Source organism: Chiloscyllium plagiosum, unplaced genomic scaffold (genome assembly GCF_037043375.1).
Source record: "Chiloscyllium plagiosum isolate Xiang-an unplaced genomic scaffold, Cpla_swu_hap1 HiC_scaffold_6, whole genome shotgun sequence".
Taxonomy (NCBI): Eukaryota; Metazoa; Chordata; class Chondrichthyes; order Orectolobiformes; family Hemiscylliidae; genus Chiloscyllium; species Chiloscyllium plagiosum.
In genome coordinates, this window is record NW_028270144.1 from 126645687 (window position 1) to 126665190 (window position 19504).

At 44.6% G+C, this 19504-nt stretch overlaps 1 protein-coding gene across 2 annotated transcripts in view; it reads left to right on the forward strand.

Annotated features, from left to right (window-relative positions):
• The first annotated feature begins 1036 nt into the window (after nucleotides 1–1036).
• The window catches only part of slco2b1 (solute carrier organic anion transporter family, member 2B1), a 97216-nt gene continuing 78748 nt past the window's right edge, over nucleotides 1037–19504 (forward strand). Inside the window, exon 1 of one of the 2 annotated variants that reach the window (XM_087988439.1) lies at nucleotides 1037–1424. The gene's annotated coding sequence lies outside the window, so the exon portion shown is untranslated. The remainder of the gene's footprint in view (nucleotides 1425–19504) is intronic. The other variant, XM_043692506.2, reaches the window with a different exon arrangement.

Consider the following 19504-nt stretch of genomic DNA (forward strand, 5'->3'; position numbering starts at 1 on the left):
AGACTGAATGGTCTGTTTCCATGCTGTACATCTCTATGACTCTGTGAGTGGTGGAGCAAGTTCAAGGGGCTGAGTGGTCTACTACTGTTCTTATGTATTAGTTGGTTATATTAATTTTATAACTTACATAAGAAACAGCTGTCTGGATCAATAAAATGATTATAATATCCTCTGGGAAACAGCAAGACTTGAGCAGTAACCAATTTGGGCAGCATATTTCCTTCATGATTATTGAAATTGGAAACATAAGGTTAAACATTCATTTGGATGAGAACAGGGTTTACAAAGTTGACTTGTGAAGATAATGTTAAATTTCGCTTGCACTCACCATGAGCATTCTTAGCTTGGCTTCCAAATCCCTCCATGTCTCATCTATCCCTGCCTCTGTAACCTCCCTAAGTCCACATCCCTCTGGGGTCTCTGCAATCCTCCCAATCAGAGATCACGTGCATTCACCATCCTTCCTAATTGTGACAAGATGCAGTGCAGCAATTTGAAAGCCTCCTACAAGAGCACTTTCCAAACCAGCAACCTCTACCGCCCAGAGAGACAAAAGGCAGCAGATACAAAATTGAAAACCCCTCCCATCCTGGTTATACTCCATCTTCCATCAGGCAGAAGCAATAAAAGTTTGGATACATGTAAAACAGATTCAAGAACAGCTTTTCTCCCCTGTTATTAGACTCCTGAATGGACCTCACAAATTTCGAATTTAATGTTGATCTCGCCCTCTGTGCACCTTCTCAGCAGCTGTAACATTGTATTCCTCACTGTTTGATTACCCTAATGCACTTTGTATGGTACGATCTACCTGTACTGCACCCAAAACAAAACCTTTCACTATGTTCATGTGACAATAATAAATCAAATCAAATCAAAACAGGAGGACAATTCCCTCTGCCAGTCCTCCTCCAAGTTACAATATCCTGATTTGGGGCTATGTTACCGCCATTCTATAAGTGTAGCTAATCAAAATCTTCAAATTCCCTTCCTAAATCTTCAAATTCCTTCCGGGTGTCCCCACAACCCAAGGACAACAAAGCAGCTCCGCACCACTTGTGCAGGGAAAGTAAGGATGGGCAATAAATGCAAGGAAAATAACAACCAAAACAGTCTACATCAGAGGGCTAGCACAGCTCTGTCGGGCCGATTGGCTGCCCGCGCTGCACAATCCCAAACCGAAACTCCTTTCTACGGTCGAATGAATACTGCACGAAGTTACGTTCCAATTTGATTAATATCCAAGGGACGATCCTCACAGTAAGAAGACCACTGTGTGTGTTTATTTCTGTTTCATGTTTCTGAATGGACAAGTTTCCTTAACACACCCTGACCCTCCTCCAAAAGATTAGCAACAAACCCGGAGCTTCTTGCCGACTCCAACACACGCGAAAAGGTTTCCCGGGGAAAGTCGACAGGAAACTGTGAGTAAAAGTTCTTTATAACTTAATGAAAATTTTCATAAAGTCTTAGGAACCGAGGGGGGTTGCAGAGGGAGAGAAAGAGAGAGGAGTTGCTCGATCTGTGTGAACGCTTTACTTTTATAAAATATAGAATTCTTTCGCTTTCTTTTAGACGCGTGCAAACTTTGATCTGAGCTCAAGTCAGGGAATTTGAGCTTGTGAAATTCCACAGTGGGGTTAGTTTGCATTATACTGTTACCCTCTCTCACAAGTAACACTTGCAAATTGTCCAACAGGATTCTGGCAAGCTTCCCCCCCCCCCCAACCTCTCTATTTTGTCAGGGTCTGACTCTGAAGTCAGAGTTTGGTATTTGAATAACTATTAAGTTCTTAAAAAGAAACTTGCCAGTGTTGGGAGGAAGGAAGGTTTTCTCGTTTGATAGATGTTATCAGGTGCAGACTATGCAGGAAATGCCAATCAATTCGCTGGCAGACTTGTTTTCAAAAACTTAGATAACAAACTTTTTTTAAAAAATGAGCTCTAATTGACTTATCTGTTGGTGGAAAAGTCACATTTTCATAGCTTTTGAAACTATTCCAGAGCCCAAGCTGTGACTCCCATAAGGCCATAAAATATAGGAACAGAAATTAGGCCATTCAGCCCATCGAGTCTGCTCAGCCATTCAATCATGGCTGATAAGTTTCTCAGCTGAAAATGTGTTGCTGGAAAAGCGCAGCAGGTCAGGCAGCATCCAGGGAACAGGAGAATCAACGTTTCGGGCATAAGCCATTCTTCAGGAATCCTGAAGAAGAGCTTATGCCCGAAACGTCGATTCTCCTGCTCCTTGGATGCTGCCTGACCTGCTGCGCTTTTCCAGCAACACATTTTCAGCTCTGACCTCCAGCATCAGCAGTCCTCACTTTCTCCTGATAAGTTTCTCATCCCCATTCTCCCGCTTTCTCCTCATAACCCTTGATCCCCTTTACAATCAAGAACCTATCTGTCTCAGTCTTAAATATACTCAGTGACCTGGCCTCCACAGCCTTCTGTGGCAATGAATTACATAGATTCCCTACTCTCTGGCTGAAGAAGTTTCTCCTTATCTCCATTCCAAAAGATCTTCCAAATACTCTAAGGCTGTGCCCTCAGGTCCGAGTCTCTCCCACCAATGGAAACATCTTCCTAACATCCAGGCCACTCAGTCTTCTGTAAGTTTTAATAATATTCCTCCTCAGCCTTCTAAACTCCATCCAGTATAGACCCAGAGTCCTCAAACATTCTTCATATGTTAAGCTTTTCATTCCAGGGACCATTCTTGTGAACCTTCTCTGAACATGCTCCAGGACCAGTGCATCCTTCCTGAGATATGGGACTCCCAAGTACTAAAGTTAAATCCAATTTCCATCAGAATTCTGGAGAAACTCTCCAGGTCAGCAGCATCTGCAGAGGGAAAGCTGAGTTAATGTTTTGAGTCAAGTTTGACTCTTCTTCTGAACCCCATTTTGCATGGGTTTCTTTTTGGAGAAGGATAACATTGTACAAGAGTAGAGCTCCTGATTTATTTATAAGGAAACTAGACCTGCATTTATGTAGTGACTGCTGCTGATGTTGCTGGTAACTGTCTTAGCCAAGAGGGCTACTGTCATAATTTTCTGCCCTGTACCATCCTTTCACATCCGCTGTAGCTCATCTGTAGCTGCTCAGTCACGCCTGCCATTCAACTGAGTTTGGCTCCCTTTCTGCTGCCAGCCTAGGAGTTGAGGGCTGACCCCACTGGGTGAGTTAAGCTAATAGCGGAGCTTCAGCGCACCCATCAGAATTTCCATTATGAGGTAATGAGGCACAGCACTGCAATCAATTTATCAGAATGCATTGATGATGAATGATTTCCTTTGTCTAGAGCTGAGTGAACACTGATAGCCCACCTTCAAGTTCCTTGTTCATCTGGTCCTTCACTCTCAACATCCTCCACAGCCCCATGGCACCTTCCCCTCCAACCGCAGAAAGTGTAACACCTGCCCGTTTACTTCCTCCCTCCTCAGTATCCAATGGCCCGAATGTAACTTCCAGGTGAATTTACCTTCCAGCGATTTACCTGCACTTCCCGCAATCTAGTCTCCTGCTCACAATGTGGTTACCTCTACATTGGGGAAATGAAGTGTAGACTGGGTGACAGCTTTGCTGAACTCCTACATTATGCCAGCAAAAAAACTTCCAATTATCTGACATGTAAACACACCACAGTGTTTCCTGGCCAACATCTCTGTTTCAGGCTTGCTGTAGTCCTCCAGTGCAGCTCAGACAAGCCTGGAAGAACAACGCTTCACTTTCCATTTGGGAACTCTACAGCCTTCTGAACTCAGTGTCGAGTTCAATAACTTTAGGGCTGGAGGCACCCTGTCCCGTGTCTTTGTTATCACATGGCCAAAGTGAGGACTGCAGATGCTGGAAATCGGAGTCTAGATTAGAGTGGTGCTGGCAAAGCACAGCAGTTCAGGCAGCATCCAAGGAGCAGGAAAATCGACGTTTTGGGCAAAAGCCCTTCATCAGGAATGAAGGCAGGGAGCCTCCGGGATGGAGAGATAAATGGGAGGCTGGGGAGAAGGTAGAAAAGAGTACAATAGGTGGATGGGGGTGAGGATGAAGGTGATAGGTCAGAGAAGAGGGTAGGACATGGTTGAAGAGCTTCAGGGCAGAGGAGGTGATAAAGGGCTGATGATGGGCTTTTGCCCGAAACGTCGATTTTCCTGCTCCTCGGATGCTGCTTGACCTGCTGTGCTTTTCCAGCACCACTCTAATCTTGACTCTAATCTCCAGCATCTGCAGTCCTCATTTTTGCCTAGTTGATTTTAACCTTACTGCAAATCCTCTTGCAAGGATGCTTACCTTGAAGAAGTTCTCCTCCTCTCTCCACAAGAATCTCAGTGGGTCACTCTCTCTCTCACTGCAACCCCTAGGTCATCTCCTCTGCCCTGAAGCTCTTCAACCATGTACCACCATTAGGGAAGGAAACTACTGTCCTTACCTAGTCTGGCTTCCATCTGACTCCTGAGCCCTAGCAATGATGATTGACGCTTAAATGTCCTCAGTGCAATTAGGAATAAGCAATCAAAGCTGGCCTAGCCAGTGACACTCACATCCTGTGATTAAAAAAGAATACACCCAGTGCGATAGTTGAAGAGTGCCAGGGATCCGGGGTTCGATTCTAGCCTCGGGTGACTGTCTGCATGGAGATTGCACGTTCTCCCCACATTCGTGTGGGTTTCCTTCAGGTTCTCCGGTTTCCTCCCACAGTCCAAAGATCTGCAGTTACGAGGGATTGGCCATGCTAATTATTGTCCATCGTGTCTAGAGATGTGTAAGCTAGGTGGGTTAGCCATGGGAAGTATGGGGATAAGGTAGGGGGTTTGGTCTGGGTGGAATGTTCTTTAGAGGATTGATGTTGACTTAATGGGCTGATTAGCCTGTTTCTGCACTGTAGAGATTCTGTGATTCTATTGAAGATACTATCCTTTGTTGGAATGTTAAACCCATCTGCCCTTGCAGTTTGATATAAATAATTGGATCCCTGGCACCACCTTGCAGAAGAGTAGGTGAACTCTCCCCATGTTCTGGTGGATCTTTGTAAGAATAGACGGGCGGCATGGTGGCACAGTGGTTAGCACTGCTGCCTCACAGCGCCAGAGACCCTGGTTCAATTCTCGCCTTAGGTGACTCTCTGTGTGGAGTTTGCACATTCTCCCCGTGTCTGCGTGGGTTTCCACCGGGTGCTCCGGTTTCCTCCCACAGTCCAAAGATGTGCAGGTCAGGTGAATTGGTTAAATTGCCCGTAGTGTAAGGTGAAGGGGTAAATGTAGGGGAATGGGTCTGGGTGGGTTGCGGGTCGGTGTGGACTTGTTGGGCTGAAGGACCTGTTTCCACACTAAGTAATCTAAAGAAGCTGGGCGAGATCATTCAGCCCATTGATCCTGACTCCCCTCCCCATTCAGTTTAATTGTGGCAGATGAGAACTGTGGCCTGATGTGCACTTTCCTGCCTGTCTTTAACAGTCCTCATTGTTAAGATACAAGTCATGCACCAGTGGTCTGATAGTGTTGGAAATCTGCCACATCTACCTTGATTGATGTAACTCACTTGGCATCAACCTTGCTGCTAAATCAGAAGGTTATGGGTTGAATCCCACTCAAGACTGGCACACATGGACAGACACACAGAAAGATACACAGACATACACACACACACACAGACACATACACTCACAGATACACAGACATACACACACACACACACACATAGACACACACACACACACAGATGCACACAGACAGACAGACACACGAATTAGCAGTAGGAGTCACTGGACAATCTAACTCAGCCTTGAATAGATTCAATGACCCAGGCTCCAGTGTTCTCTGAGATAATGTGACTGAAATTGTGCACAGGACTCCAGGTGTGGGCTTGCCAATGCCCTGTATAGTTGTAGCAAAACGTCCCTCCATTCCACTTGCAATAGAGATCTTTGAGCTTGGCTTGCAATCCCTGTTGAAAAATAAAAATTGTCTTTCCAAATTCCTGTGGTGTCTCTTAAGTAATTTGACATTTTGATTCCCTGTTCATGACTCTACTCAGCAGATGAGACAATATCACACTGGCATTAGTGGAGCTTGCTGTGCACATTTCTTGGCAGTGACTACAATTTGGAGGTCCTTCATTGGCTAAACCTTATGTGACTCAGTGTCAAAAGTTTGTTTGATAATCACTCACCTAATGCACTTTTGGGACTTTTCATTAATGTTAAAAGGCGCTGGAAGAATATGAGTTGTTGTTGCATCTTGCACCTTTGTGACATGACTCGAGATTGAAAGTCCCACACTGGGGATTTGCTGTCAGTGTTTCTACACAGGGTTCAAGTCAAGGAGCAGGAATATTGCTGCAGCATCACTTTTGCATTTCCTGAACTAATCACAAATGACACACAAACAAAGGTTTCCTTCAATTCATTGTATGACTGAGACTGTCACTGCTACAGGCCATAGGAACCAGGTTGTGTTAACCATTTACAAACAAAAGGTTTGGTTTTCGTTAAAACATTGTTTCTAATTCAGAATATCAAAACCTTTATGAAACAAAGAGCATGGAGATGGTGAGGAGTGGGTTTACATGTACAGAACCAGAGATTTAACTGAATGTAGAGAGACTGGAGAGGCTGGGGTGGTTCTCCTTAGAACAGAGAAGGCAGGAGAGAGTTGATAGGAGAGTTCAAAATATGAAGGTGTTTTTTTCTTGGAGAAGAGAAAGGAGAAAGGGAGACTTGATGGAAGTGCTCAAAATTGTGACAGAGCTGACAAGGAAAGGTACAAGGTGGAGAATGAGGATGCAGAGATTTAAGACAAAGTACTAAAGGAGCAATGAAGACACAAGGAAAAAACCTTTTCACCCAGCGAGTGGTTAGGGTCTGGAATGTACTGTCTGAGTGTGCGGGAGGGAGGTTCCCTCAAGTCTTTCAAAAGAAATTGGGATTGTTCTCTGAAAAGTAATAATGTGCAAAGTTCTGTGAAGAAGGTAGGAGAATGGCAAGCTCAGAATATCCCAGACTTGCTTTGTGAAACAAAACCTGGCAATTATCTGTCAATCAGTGTTTCTGGGCACATTCTCCATGGCAACCAATAGCTCTGCCAGTCAGAATCCTTATGCCAACCGATAGATACTCTCTGCTCGTAGAGAAGAAATGCTGGTTTCCCTCTTGATTTGCTACTCTTGCGAATTGTCCCAATGAGGCAAGACAAAATTGGCAAATGTATATTGTTTTCATTTCACGTCCTCAGCATTAAAGATAGCGCCTCACTTTTTCTCATGCTGCCTGCAGTGGTCTAACAGTTTGGGCACCACTTTGAATCAAACACATTTATCTCTACCGCTGGCCAGAGATGAAAGACTTGCCGTATGAGGAGAACTGAGCAGCTTTGGCCTATGCTTGCTGAAGTTTAAAAGAATGAGAGGAGTGTATAAGATGCTAAAGGGGATTGACAAAGTAGATGTAGTTTATCCTTGTGGGGCAATCTAGAATGAGAGGTCATAGGATAAGGGATGGCAGATTTAAAACAGAGATGAGGAGAAATTGCTTCCCTCAAAGGGTCATGCATCTGTGGAATTCACTCCCCCAGAGTGTGGAGGATACCAGAACATTGAATAAATTTAAGGAGGAGATGGACAGATTTTAAATCAGTTAAGGGCTATGGAGGGCTATGGAAAGCCGGCAGGAAATTGGAGTTGAGTTTGGGGATAAGTTCAGTCCTGATTGCATCAAATGAATGGTCTACTCATGCTCCAACTTCTTATGTTGTTATTTAATATGATAGAGCATGTTCTTTACACGCACAGGCATGTAATTTTGTTCATAGAGAAACATCATGCCACATTCATGATAAAGAAGAGACAAATGCTTCCAAAGAATCATTACTGTAACATGCAGTTCCACTATTTCAGGATGACCCAGTGATAGCTCTGATCTCCACCATCTGCAGTCCTCACTTTCTCCTCCAGTGCACGTTCCAGACAATGAAGCTTTGTCACTGCAGTGATGTAGAAATCCTTGCAGTCGACTTGAGTAAAATCTCACAAGCAGCAAAGAGATAAAGACAAGATAATGTGTTTCTCATGATGTTGGTTGAGGGAGGAATATTTCCCAGGATAACAGGGAATGATTTCTCTGCTCTTCCTCACATAAGTAAGGGGACGGTTTGATGTCACATCTGGTAAGCAGCTGACAATGTTGCACACTCTCAGTAATACCCTGGGTCTGTCAGCTGAGATTGTAAGACCGTACATCTATACCAAATAGAAACAGGAGTGGGCCATTCAGCCCATCAAGCCTGCTCTGCCACTCAATAGGTTCATGGCTGATTGGACATTCACCTTCTTGCTCTTTCCCTGTAACCCTTAATTGATCAAAAATCTATCTCAGTCTTAAATATCCACAAGGACTCTGACCCCACAGCTCTCTGTGACAAGAGTTCCAAAGACACTCAACCCTCTGAGAGAAGGAATTCCTCCCCATCTGAAATTGGTGCCCCTTTATTCTGAGACTGTGCCCTCTGGTGCTAGACTCTCCCATGAGGAAAAACATCCTCTCAGTATTGATCCTGTCAAGCCCCTTAAGAATCCTGGATGTTTCAATGAGATCCCCCCTCATTCTTCTAAACTCCAGAGAGTAGACAATCCCAACCTGTTTTTATGCTCAAACCTCTGGTTGCACTTGAGCCCATAACGGTTTTGCTCAACAATGCCAAGTGCAGTCATTAGGGCAGCAGAAGAGGCCATTTAGCCCATCCAACTCATGCTGGCACATTGTCGGGCAATCCAGTCAACCTGATCACCCTCACTCATGAAAATTTGATCTTCTGGTTGACAAAATTATCACTGAACTATTGTAGTCAAAACAAAATGTCACTTAATGTTGTGGTAAAGATTCCTTCTTCATCTGCTCTGCAGTGTTCTCCAGGGTGTTCCATCACTCCATACGGCCTTCAACACCTCAACCAGTACTCATTGCCCACATCGAAGTCTTGAGGAATGCTGTCGAATGGAAGCTAAGAGCTGTTCTGATTAGATTCCCTACAGTGTGGAAACAGGCCATTTGGCCCAGCAGGTCCACACCAACCCTCCAAAGAGTAACCCACCCAGACTCAATTCCCTCTGACTAATGCACCTAACACTATGGGCAATTTAGCATGGCCAATCCACCTGAGCTGCACATCTTTGGATTGTGGGAGGAAACTGGAACACCCAGAGGAAACCCAAACAGACACTAGGAGAAGGTGCAAACTCCACACAGACAGTTGCCCGAAGTTGGGATCGAACCCAGGTCCCTGGCCCTGTGAGGCTGCAGTGCTAACCACTGTGCCGCCCTGTAATGCAAAGTTGCTATGCTCAAGACCAATAGAGTTATTGAAAAAATGGAGGAAACTAAGTCTTAGCAGCAACTTGCATTTCTATGGCATCTTAAACGTTGCAGTTCACAGGAGAAGATGCAAACAAAATTGGACACCGAGCTCTTTAAGGAGATCACAAGTCCCGTGAGCAATAAGTTGGTCAAGGAGTTAGGTTTTATAGGGCATCTTAAAGGAAGATCGCAAGGTTGAGAGACAATTCAGAGACAGAATCCCAAAGCTTGGAGACTTGGGTTTGGGAGTTCAAAAATATGGTGCTTGAAAAGCACGGCTGGTCATCTGAGGAGCAGGAGAGTTACCGTTTCAAGCATAAGCTCTGCATCAAGAATAAGGGACTCAGGCAGCTAAAGGCATGGTTGCCATTGGTGGCGTGATGAAGATCAAAGGTGAGCAAGAGGTCAGAATTGGAAATGACAAAAGGATCTTGGAGGGTTGGGACGGGGGGAGGGTTGTTGGGGGCCCTGAAACTTGAAGTTTAATTGGCTTGAATTTTTCAAGAATTTAAAAAGGATTGACAAAGTCGATCAAAAAGAAATATTTCCACTGGCTGGGGAGTCTAGGACGGGGTGTGTAGACTAAAAATGAGAAAGATAGTGTTAAAGTTTTCCATCCTGTACTCATCTGGTCAAAATTGCAAGAGTACCAAATCTCAAAGGTGAGAAGAAGACTTGAACACCAAATGGCCTACTCCTATTCCTATTTTCAATGTTTTTGTGTTATGATAATAGTCCAGTCATGATCTTGTTGAATGGTGGAACAGGCTTAAGGAACTCAATAGCCTCTTTCTTTTCCACATTCCTATGTTTAAATGCTGAGTACGAGGAAAAGTTATATGAGGAAAAATAAATTGGTGTTTACTATGTCCTTCATACCATCAGGTTTGTATTTATAACTAAATGTTATGTAGTTGCTAATTTCTAGCACATTGAGGACATCATTGGTCTCATACCCTGTCATTTTAAAAGTTTGCCAAATCCTCTTATTTCGCAGCCTACTAATTTTACAAAGTTTTACACTAGCTCAGCTAATGCTATCTCCTGACAGCATCGTGGTATTGTAGTCACTGATGTAAGCATAAAAATCCAGCAAGTAGTTTGTGTGCATGAAGTTTCCATAAATAACAATTTTAAAATGACCATCAAAACTACTTGTGGTGTGCTTGGTTGTGGGATAAATATTGACTCAGGCAATAGGGAGAACTCCCTTGCTCTTCTATGGAACAGTTGCAACGTGATCTCAGAGGTTAAGCCAATTAAAAAGACCTAGAACACCCTCCACCCCGTGCAAATTCCCCTCCAAGCCACTCACCATCCTGCCTTAGAAATATATCGGCATTTCTTCACTGCTGCTGGATCAAAATCCTGGAATTCCTTCCCTAAGGGACATTGTGGGTCTACCTACAGCACATGGACTGCAGCGGTTCAAGACAGCTCACCCCCACCTTCTCAAGGGGCAACTAGGGACGGGCAATAAATATTGGCTCAGCCAGCAGCAGTAATGTCCCATGAATAAAAAAGAAGTGTGTACTGCTGTGCAGCGGAAACAGGTGCTTAAGCGCACAAAGGGTTAGTTTGCTTGTTACTTAACGTTCTTGCCCCAGATATGGAGGTTGACCCAGTCAGTGATATCCACAATCCATGAGTGAATTAAAAAGTTACTCAACAGAGCAGACGGTATCTATGGAGAGAGAAGTCGTGTTAATATTTCAGGATGGGAATTGCAAGAATATAACATCTCAAATGGAACAAAGGTTTATCTTTTTTTTATACCAATCTTTATTCAAATTCCACCACCTGGAAGATAGGAAAACACCCGGGTGGCCAGTGACAAACACTGCCCTTCACATCAAAGGGCAGTGCTATGTGAACAAAGGTTTATCCTACACAAGAAGAAGATGCTGATTGGTCGGCAAATGGGCTTTAATTGGTAGAGCTGTTGTCATGGAGAGTTCATTAGCGAGCATGTAATTTGCCAAACTATTGACTTTTCCACAGAATGGACAGACAGTACAGAACAACCTCGGTTATCCAAATGTCACGTATCCGAATTTCAGATTATCTGAGCGAGATCTCAAGGTTCCATAAAAACATTATCTGTTATTCAAACAATCAATTATCTAAACAACTAATTATCCAAACAATCAGTTATCCGAACAGAATACTCTCTGCCCACCTTGTTCGGATAATCGAAGTTGTACTATACCTTGGTTGAACACTCACTGGGTCTTGGTGAGCTCAATTGGCTGAATGGCTAGTTTGTGATCCAGATTGATGTCAGTAGTGTGGGTGCAATTCCTGCACCAGCTGGACTGTCCTTCATAACCTCTCTCCTCAAATGAGATGTGGTGACCGTCAGGTTAAACCACTGCCTGACAACTCTCTCTAATGAGAGAGCAACCTCTGGGACTATAGTGACTTTATCCACTTCAAGGGCAATAGTGAATGGCCATCTGTTTGCAAGAAGGTTCACTGGATCCAAAACGTTGACTCTGCTTTCTCTGCACAGAGGCTACCATACCTGCTGAGTTTTTCCAGCAATTTCTATCTTTGTTGGTGAACCAGATGGATTTTGCGACATTTGAAGATGGTTTCATGGCCATCATTACTAATGACAATTTAGGAATTGTCTTGGCAGGATTTGAATCCCCTGATGTGAGCTAGGACCTTTAGAATACCAGGAGAAAGTGAGGTCTGCAGATGCTGGAGATCAGAGCTGAAAGTGTGTTGCTGGAAAAGCGCAGCAGGTCAGGCAGCATCCAGGGAACAGGAGAATCGACGTTTCAGGCACAAGCATTCCTGAAGAAGGGCTTGTGCCCGAAACGTCGATTCTCCTGCTCCCTGGATGCTGCCTGACCTGCTGCGCTTTTCCAGCAACACATTTTCACCTTTAGAATACCAGCCTAGTGATGCCACCCCTGTGCCACCATCTACCCCTATCCAGGCTGTTACAAACTTGGCCACTTTTGGAATACTCCATTCAATTCCAGTCTCCCTGCGACAGAAAAAATGTTGTTAAACTTGAAAGGGCATAGTAAAGATTACAAGGATGTTGCCAGGGTTGGAGGGTTTGAGCTATAGGGAGAGGCTGAACAGGCTGGGGCTGACTTCCCTGGAGCATCAGAGGCTGAATGAGGGTTGTAAAATCATGAAGGCTATGGATAGGGTGAACAGACAAGATTAGAGTGCTCATGGAAAAGCACAGCAGGTCAAGCAGCAAACATCAATTTTCCTGCTCCTCGGATGCTGCCTGACCTGCTGTGCTTTTTCAGCACCACTCTAATCTTGACTCTAATCTCCAGCATCTGCAGTATTCACTTCCACCTGCCTGAATAGACAAGGTATTTTCCCAGGTTCGGAAAGTTCAAAACTAGAGGGCATACGTTTAAGGTGAGAGGGGAAAGATTTAAAAATGATCTAACAGGCAAATCTTTCATGCAGAAGGTGGTGCGTGTATGGAATGAGCTGCCAGAGGAAGTGTTGGAGGCTGGTACAATGACAACATTTAAAAGGCATCTGGATGGGTACATGTACAGGAAGGGTTTGGAGGGATATGGGCCAAATGCTGGCAAATGGGACTAGATTAATGTTGGATATCTGGTCAGCATGGAAGAGTTGGACTGAAGGGTCTGTACGATGCTATGATTTTATGATTTAGGAAATTCCAAAATACTTCAGCCAGTGAAGTAAATATTGTAATGCAGAAAGTGCAACAATCACTGTTCAGACAAATAGCAACTTGACATTGACTGAACAATCTGTTTTAATAATACTGGTGAGGGGATTCATTGGGACAGTCAGCTGGAATTCTCACGCTGCTGTCTCCACAGCTGGGCTTGAGCCTATAACCTCTTAATGGAGGTAACAGTATTTCCCACTGAGCCACTACTTCGAGCCCAGAGGAGGCTGCAGACACAGCTGCCCCACCCCCTTTCAAAACCGAGGTGACTAAAGACCATTGTCTCAATGCAGCTCTGATGTTGACTGATTCATATGCAGATAGTGTAACTACCCTCTGAGGTAGTTCCCCTTCACTCATTGATTTTATTTACCATCATTAGTTTCATCTGTTTTTGGGGGGGGGTCTGGGAGGGACCATTGAAGGAGACGCCAACTTGATCTGTCATCGTCTCTGCTTAAGGAATCGAGATTTCTTTCTTTAACGGCTCCTGATCTCTACATGGGATGTGGGCGTTGTTGGCAGAGCCAGCATCTGTCACCCATCCTAATTGACCTTAGACTGAGTGGTTTGCTTGGTCATCTCAGAGGGGAGCTAAGCGTCGACCACGTTGCTGTGGGTCTGGAGTTACATGTAAGTCAGACTAGGTAAGGACGGCAGCTTGGGACAAAGGCGATTGAAAGCATGGCTGCCAACAATGGAACGGCTCAGAACTGGAGAAGGGCAATGACCTGAGACGGATGTAGGTTTGGATGAAGTTACAGAGGTAGAGAGTGTTGAGCCCACGGAGTGAACTGAAAGCAAAGATAAGAATCTTAAAATTGAGGCTTGGAACCAATTTGGTGAGTGGTTTATGGGTAATAAGAGTATGCAATAGAGGGTGGATGTTTTTGGAAGAGCTGACATTTACAAAGGGGTGTACTGTGGAATACCATACAGGAGAGTGTTGGAATGGTTGATTCTGTAGTAGCAGAGGTATGGAGGATCAGATGGATATGTTCACAATCAGATAAGATCCCAAAGGGTCTTGATGGGGTAGATCGGGAAACAATGTTTCACCTCATTGGAGAGTCTAGAACTAGGGGATTTCTGCTTAAAAATCAAGGGACACCCATTTCAAACAGAAACAATGCCAAATTTTATTCTTTCAGAGGGTCATAAACCTTGGAACTATCTCCCTGAAAAGGTGGTGGAAGCAGAGTCATAGGATCAAAAAGCACAGAAACTGATCCTTTGGTCCAACCAGTCCATGCCAAACATAATCCCAAACTAAACTATTCCCATCGGCCTGCACTTGGCTCATAACCCTCCAAACTTTTCCTATTCATGTACTTATCCAAATGTCTTTTAAATGTTGTAACTGTACCTGTATCCTTGAATATTTTTATGATGGCAGTGGATAGATTCTGATTGGGGGGGGGGGGGGTGGCGAGAGGTTTCCAGGGGTAAGTGGGATCGTGGAGTTGAGGTTACAGTTAGCTCAGTGTATTGAATGCTGGAGCAGGTATGAAAAGCTGAATTACCCTCGCCTGCTACTGTTTTATGCTCAGTAGTGCATCAGGATTGGAGGCGTGGTTGTTTTGGGACTCTTGGGCGTTGCCACAGATGTGTATTGACAGAATTTCACTCAGCTGAGCGTCGGCTGTAGCAGCTGTGTTACAAAGAATTGGATCCCCTGCACACACAACTGACTATATGTTATTGTGCTGTGCATTCTGTGGCTGGGAAAATGAGTTTGTAGCCAGGATCAAATTTTTTCACACTTCCTGATATTTAGTTGGAAGGAATTTCCTCTCACGGTTGCCATGGTCCTGTGATTTTCTACTTTAGAATCCGTACAGTGTAGAACAGGCTATTCGGCCTATTGACTTCACATCAATCCACTAAAGAGCATCCCATTCAGACCCCACCTCATCCCCGTGACACTGCATTTCTGATGACTGACCCATATATCTTCAGACTGTGGGAAAAAAAACAGAGCATTCAAAGGAAACCCATGCAGACACAGGGAGAATGTGCAAACTCCACACAGATAGCTACCTGAGGATGGAACTGAACCGGGATCCCTGGTGCTGTGAGGCAGTGGCACTAACCACTGAGCCACCGTGCTGCTTTACTTTTGACTTGTTCTCCAATTCCCTTTTGAAAGTTCCTGGTTGAATCAGCTCCCTTTCAGCCAGCACGTTCCAGGTCACAACAGCTCCCTGCGTCTTACGTCCCCCACCTTGATTTTATTTTGGCAATTAAAGTAAATCTTTAGTTCCTGTCTCTCCACCAAATGGATGTTGTTTTTCTGTACCTAGTCTATTAAAATTGTCAAGCTGAGCCCTCAGCCTGACACCCTCCTTGTGGTTCACTTTTACAATTTTTGCGATTGTCACAAATAATCTGATGGGAGAAACTGAACTTGTAAAAAGCAATTTCACTTCCACAACTCACACGGCACCAGGTTATAGTCCAACAGGTTTATTTGAAGCCTCAAGCTTTCGGAGCATTGCCTCTTTGTCAGGTGAAGTGGAAATACAGTAACCGATGTTCACACAAATAACAACGTGATATTGACTGGAGAAACTGTTTTAGTAATACTGTATTGATGAGGGGATTTAATAAAGACAGTGGGCAGGACCCCCCTCTCTTCTGGAGTAGTGCCATGTGGTTGTTTGTATCCAGGTGAGTGGGCAGGCAGGTCAACTGTTTAATGAAAACAAAACACACTGCTAACAGTGTGGCCCTCCCTCAGTACTGCATTGGGACAGTCAGCTGGAATTCTCATGCTGCTGTCTCCACAGCTGGGCTTGAGCCTATAACCTCTCAATGGAGGTAACAGCATTTCCCACTGAGCCACTACTTCGAGCCCAGAGGAGGCTGCAGACACAGCTGCCCCACCACCGCCCTCTCTACCCTTTCAAAACCGAGGTGACTAAAGACCATTGTCTCAATGCAGCTCTGATATTGTCTGATTCATATGCGGATGGTACAGCTACCCTCTGAGGTAGTTCCCCTTCACACATAGATTTTATTTACCATCATTAGTTTCATCTGTTTCTGGAGGCGTCTGGGAGGGACCATTCAAGGAGACGCCAACTTGATCTGTCATCGTCTCTGCCAAAGGAATCGAGATTTCTTTCTTTAATAGCTCCTGATCTTTTCATGGGATGTGGTCATTGCTGGCTGGTCCACTATCTTTAATAAATCCCCTCACCAATATTATCAAAACAGATCTTCCTGTCAATATCACGTTGCTATTTGTGTGAATATTGACTGCTGCATTTCCTCGTCACTTGGTGACGCTCCGAAAGCTTGTGATTCCAAATAAACCTGTCAGGCTGTAACCTGGAGGCGTGTGACTTCTGACCTTGTTCCCCCTCGGTAGCACACCAGCACCTCCACATCATGACCTCCAGTTGCGCTGAAGTGTATTGATGCATTTAAGGGGAAGCTAATTTAAAAAAAACACGAGGGGAAAGGAATAGAAGGTTAACAAGATGGATTTCGATGAGAGTAAGGTGAGAGGAAACTTAGTTGGAGCATAAATACTAGAACAAACCAGTTTGGGGCTGAATGGCCTGTTTCTGTGCTCAGTAAAATGTTATATATGGTGATTAGCAGCATCATGGGTTGGTGCAGTGCTCAGAAGAAAAAAAAATATGCGGCGGGATATAAATACAGCGGCCTTTGGAATTTTCCAAAGCATTAGATTTATTTCTTGTTAAAACCTCCTCAGTAACATTTGGCAGGCAGCACTGGAACTGATCCAGTCTTAGTTTAATAAAAGGTCCCCCTTGCAAGAGTCATATAGTTACATAGTTCTCAAACAGAAAGACATCCTGTCTTTTCCACTGTGCTCTGTCCATCTGACAAATGTCAGCGGTGACATCCTGGATCCTGGATAAATAATTAATGGAAAAGCTGTTTACCAGAGAACTTGGCATATTGGACTTAAATTTGTCATCGGTTTGGTTCACTTTATTGTCTTGTAGAGGGCTAGTTCACTCAGCTGGCTCAGTCGGTTCTAAACAATGTCGGCAGAGTGACATTCTGTCCCTCTTCTTCCTGGGATGAGTTTGAAGTCTGTTTCCTCTCACTGCCCTCTAGTAGCAAAGATTTCAGTGATTTTCAGATATTCAAGGAGGATTAAAAATATCTTACATGTTTCACATGATACCTATATAGGTATGAGCTGGAGGAATTTCTATTCCATAGAGTGCGACGCAATCTCTCACTCTGCATCACATCCAGTACGAGGTAGACTCTGTTAGATCTGTGTATTCAAGACTTGACATTTTGAAGGGAGAAAGTGAGGACTGCAGATGCTGGAGATCTGAGTCGAAAAGTATGGTGCAGGAAAAGCTCAGCAGGTCAGGCAGCATCCGAGGAGCAGGAGAATCGACGTTTCAAGCATAGGCTGTTCATCAGGAATAAGGGGGACCCGAGGGGGATGGGGCTGGGGGTGCAGATAGCTGGGAATGTGATAGGTAGATGAAGGTGGGGGAGAAGATGGGTGGAGCAGATAGGTGGGAAGGGATTTGGACATTTGGGACACTTCAAGAGGGCAGTGCCAAGTGAGGGGGTTGGATCTGGGATTTGTCCAAAGCCTCCAGGCAATTACCTCCAGCAAATCCAAAACCTCCAGAAACAGTTCTCCCTCTGGATCCTCCGCTCCCACGCTTGAAGCCATGCGCCACCATCGACTCTCCCTGCAGTCATCCCTGCCACCAGCTCATGTCCACACTCTCCCAGAGCTGCAAAGGACCTATGCTGTTCAACACCTAACACCCTCTCTCACTCCGCCAAAGACATGCAAGATCTTGGCCTTCTCCACTGCCAAACGCTTGCCACCCGAAGTCTGGAGGGAAAATGTGTTATCTTCTGCCTTTGGACCTTCCAACCAGACGGGATCAATGTTGATTTCACCAGTTTCCTCATTTCCCCTGCCCCCACCTTACCCCAGATCCAACCCTCCAACCCGGCACCACCCTCTTGAACTTCTCCCACCTGTCCATCTCCCTTCCCACCTATCCGCTCCACCCTCCTTTCTGACCATCACCCCTTCTTTTAAATGTTGTAACTGTACCCACATCCACCACTTCCTCAGGAAGTTCATTCCACATGTGAACCACCCTCTGTGTAAAAAGTTGACCCTCGTGCCTTTTTTAAATCTCTCTCCTCTCACCTTAAAAATGTGCCCCCCTCATTTTGAAATCCCCCACTCTCGGGAAAAGGCAACTATCATTAACTCTATCTATACCCCTCATTACTTTATAAACTTCTATAAGGTTGCCTCTTAACCTCCTACACTCCAGTGAAAAAAGGGCCCAGCCTATGTTGTGGTGATACAGGACATTGATTAGGCCACTTTTGGAATACTGCATGCAATTCTGGTCTCCCTGCTCTTGGGAAGATGTTGTGAAACTTGAAAGTGTTCAGAAAAGATTTATAAGGATGTTGCCAGGGTTGGAGGGATTGTGCTATAGGGAGAAGCTGAGTAGGCTGGGGCTATTTTCTCTGGAGTGTCGGAGACTGAGAGGTGACCTTATAGTGGTTTATAAAATCATAAGGGTCATGGATAGGGTGAATAGCTAAGTTCTTTTGCCAGGGTGGGGGAAGTCCAAAACTCGAGGGTGTCGGTTTAAAGTAAGAGGAGAAAGCTTTAAAAGGGACATAAGGAGTAACTTTTTCACGCAGAGGGTGATGGGTGTATGGACTGAGCTGCCAGAGAATGAGACTGGTACAGCTACAACATTTAAAAGGCATCTGCATGAGTATATGAATAGGAAGGGTTCAGAAGGAAATGGGCCAAATGTTGCCAAATGCGACTAGATTAATTTAGGATATCTAGTCGGCATGGACAAGTTGGACTGAAGGGTCTATTTCGATCTGTAAAATTCTATGACTCTACGACGCTGTCCAGCTTTTCTTTATAACTCAAACCTTCCATACCTGGCAACGTCCTGGTAAATCTCTTCTGAACCCTCCCCAGCTTCATAATATCCTTCTTCTAACAGGGCAACCAGAACTGGCTTGACTGATTATGTTACGTTGGTCATTAGTGTCGCCAATGTCCTCATTCGGGACTGTTCAACAGTGCTGCCCAATTTCAAAATCACTTTGAACAATAGACACAGTAAATCTTCACCTGCATTATTCATTCAGTCAGCCAGGGGTTAGGTTTGGAACAAGTGTTGAATTACATGGACTTGTTGCAATGAGGATGCCTTGGTTCTTAACTGGTCTGAGTGGGGAGTTCAGCAGCTCTTTGAGCACAGGGTACCGGTTTATCTGGGGCCTCTGTTATCTTGGGTGAGGAATTTACTTTTGCAAATGGTAAGGTGAATTAGCAAAACTTTTAATTAGAGGGGAAGATTATTGAATGAATGGGTCTGGTTTGATTGGCTGCCTTGGAAGTACTCTGTGTGTTTGAATGAGCAAAGCGTGTTGTGCTGGAAAAGCACAGCCAATCAGGCAGCATCTGAGGA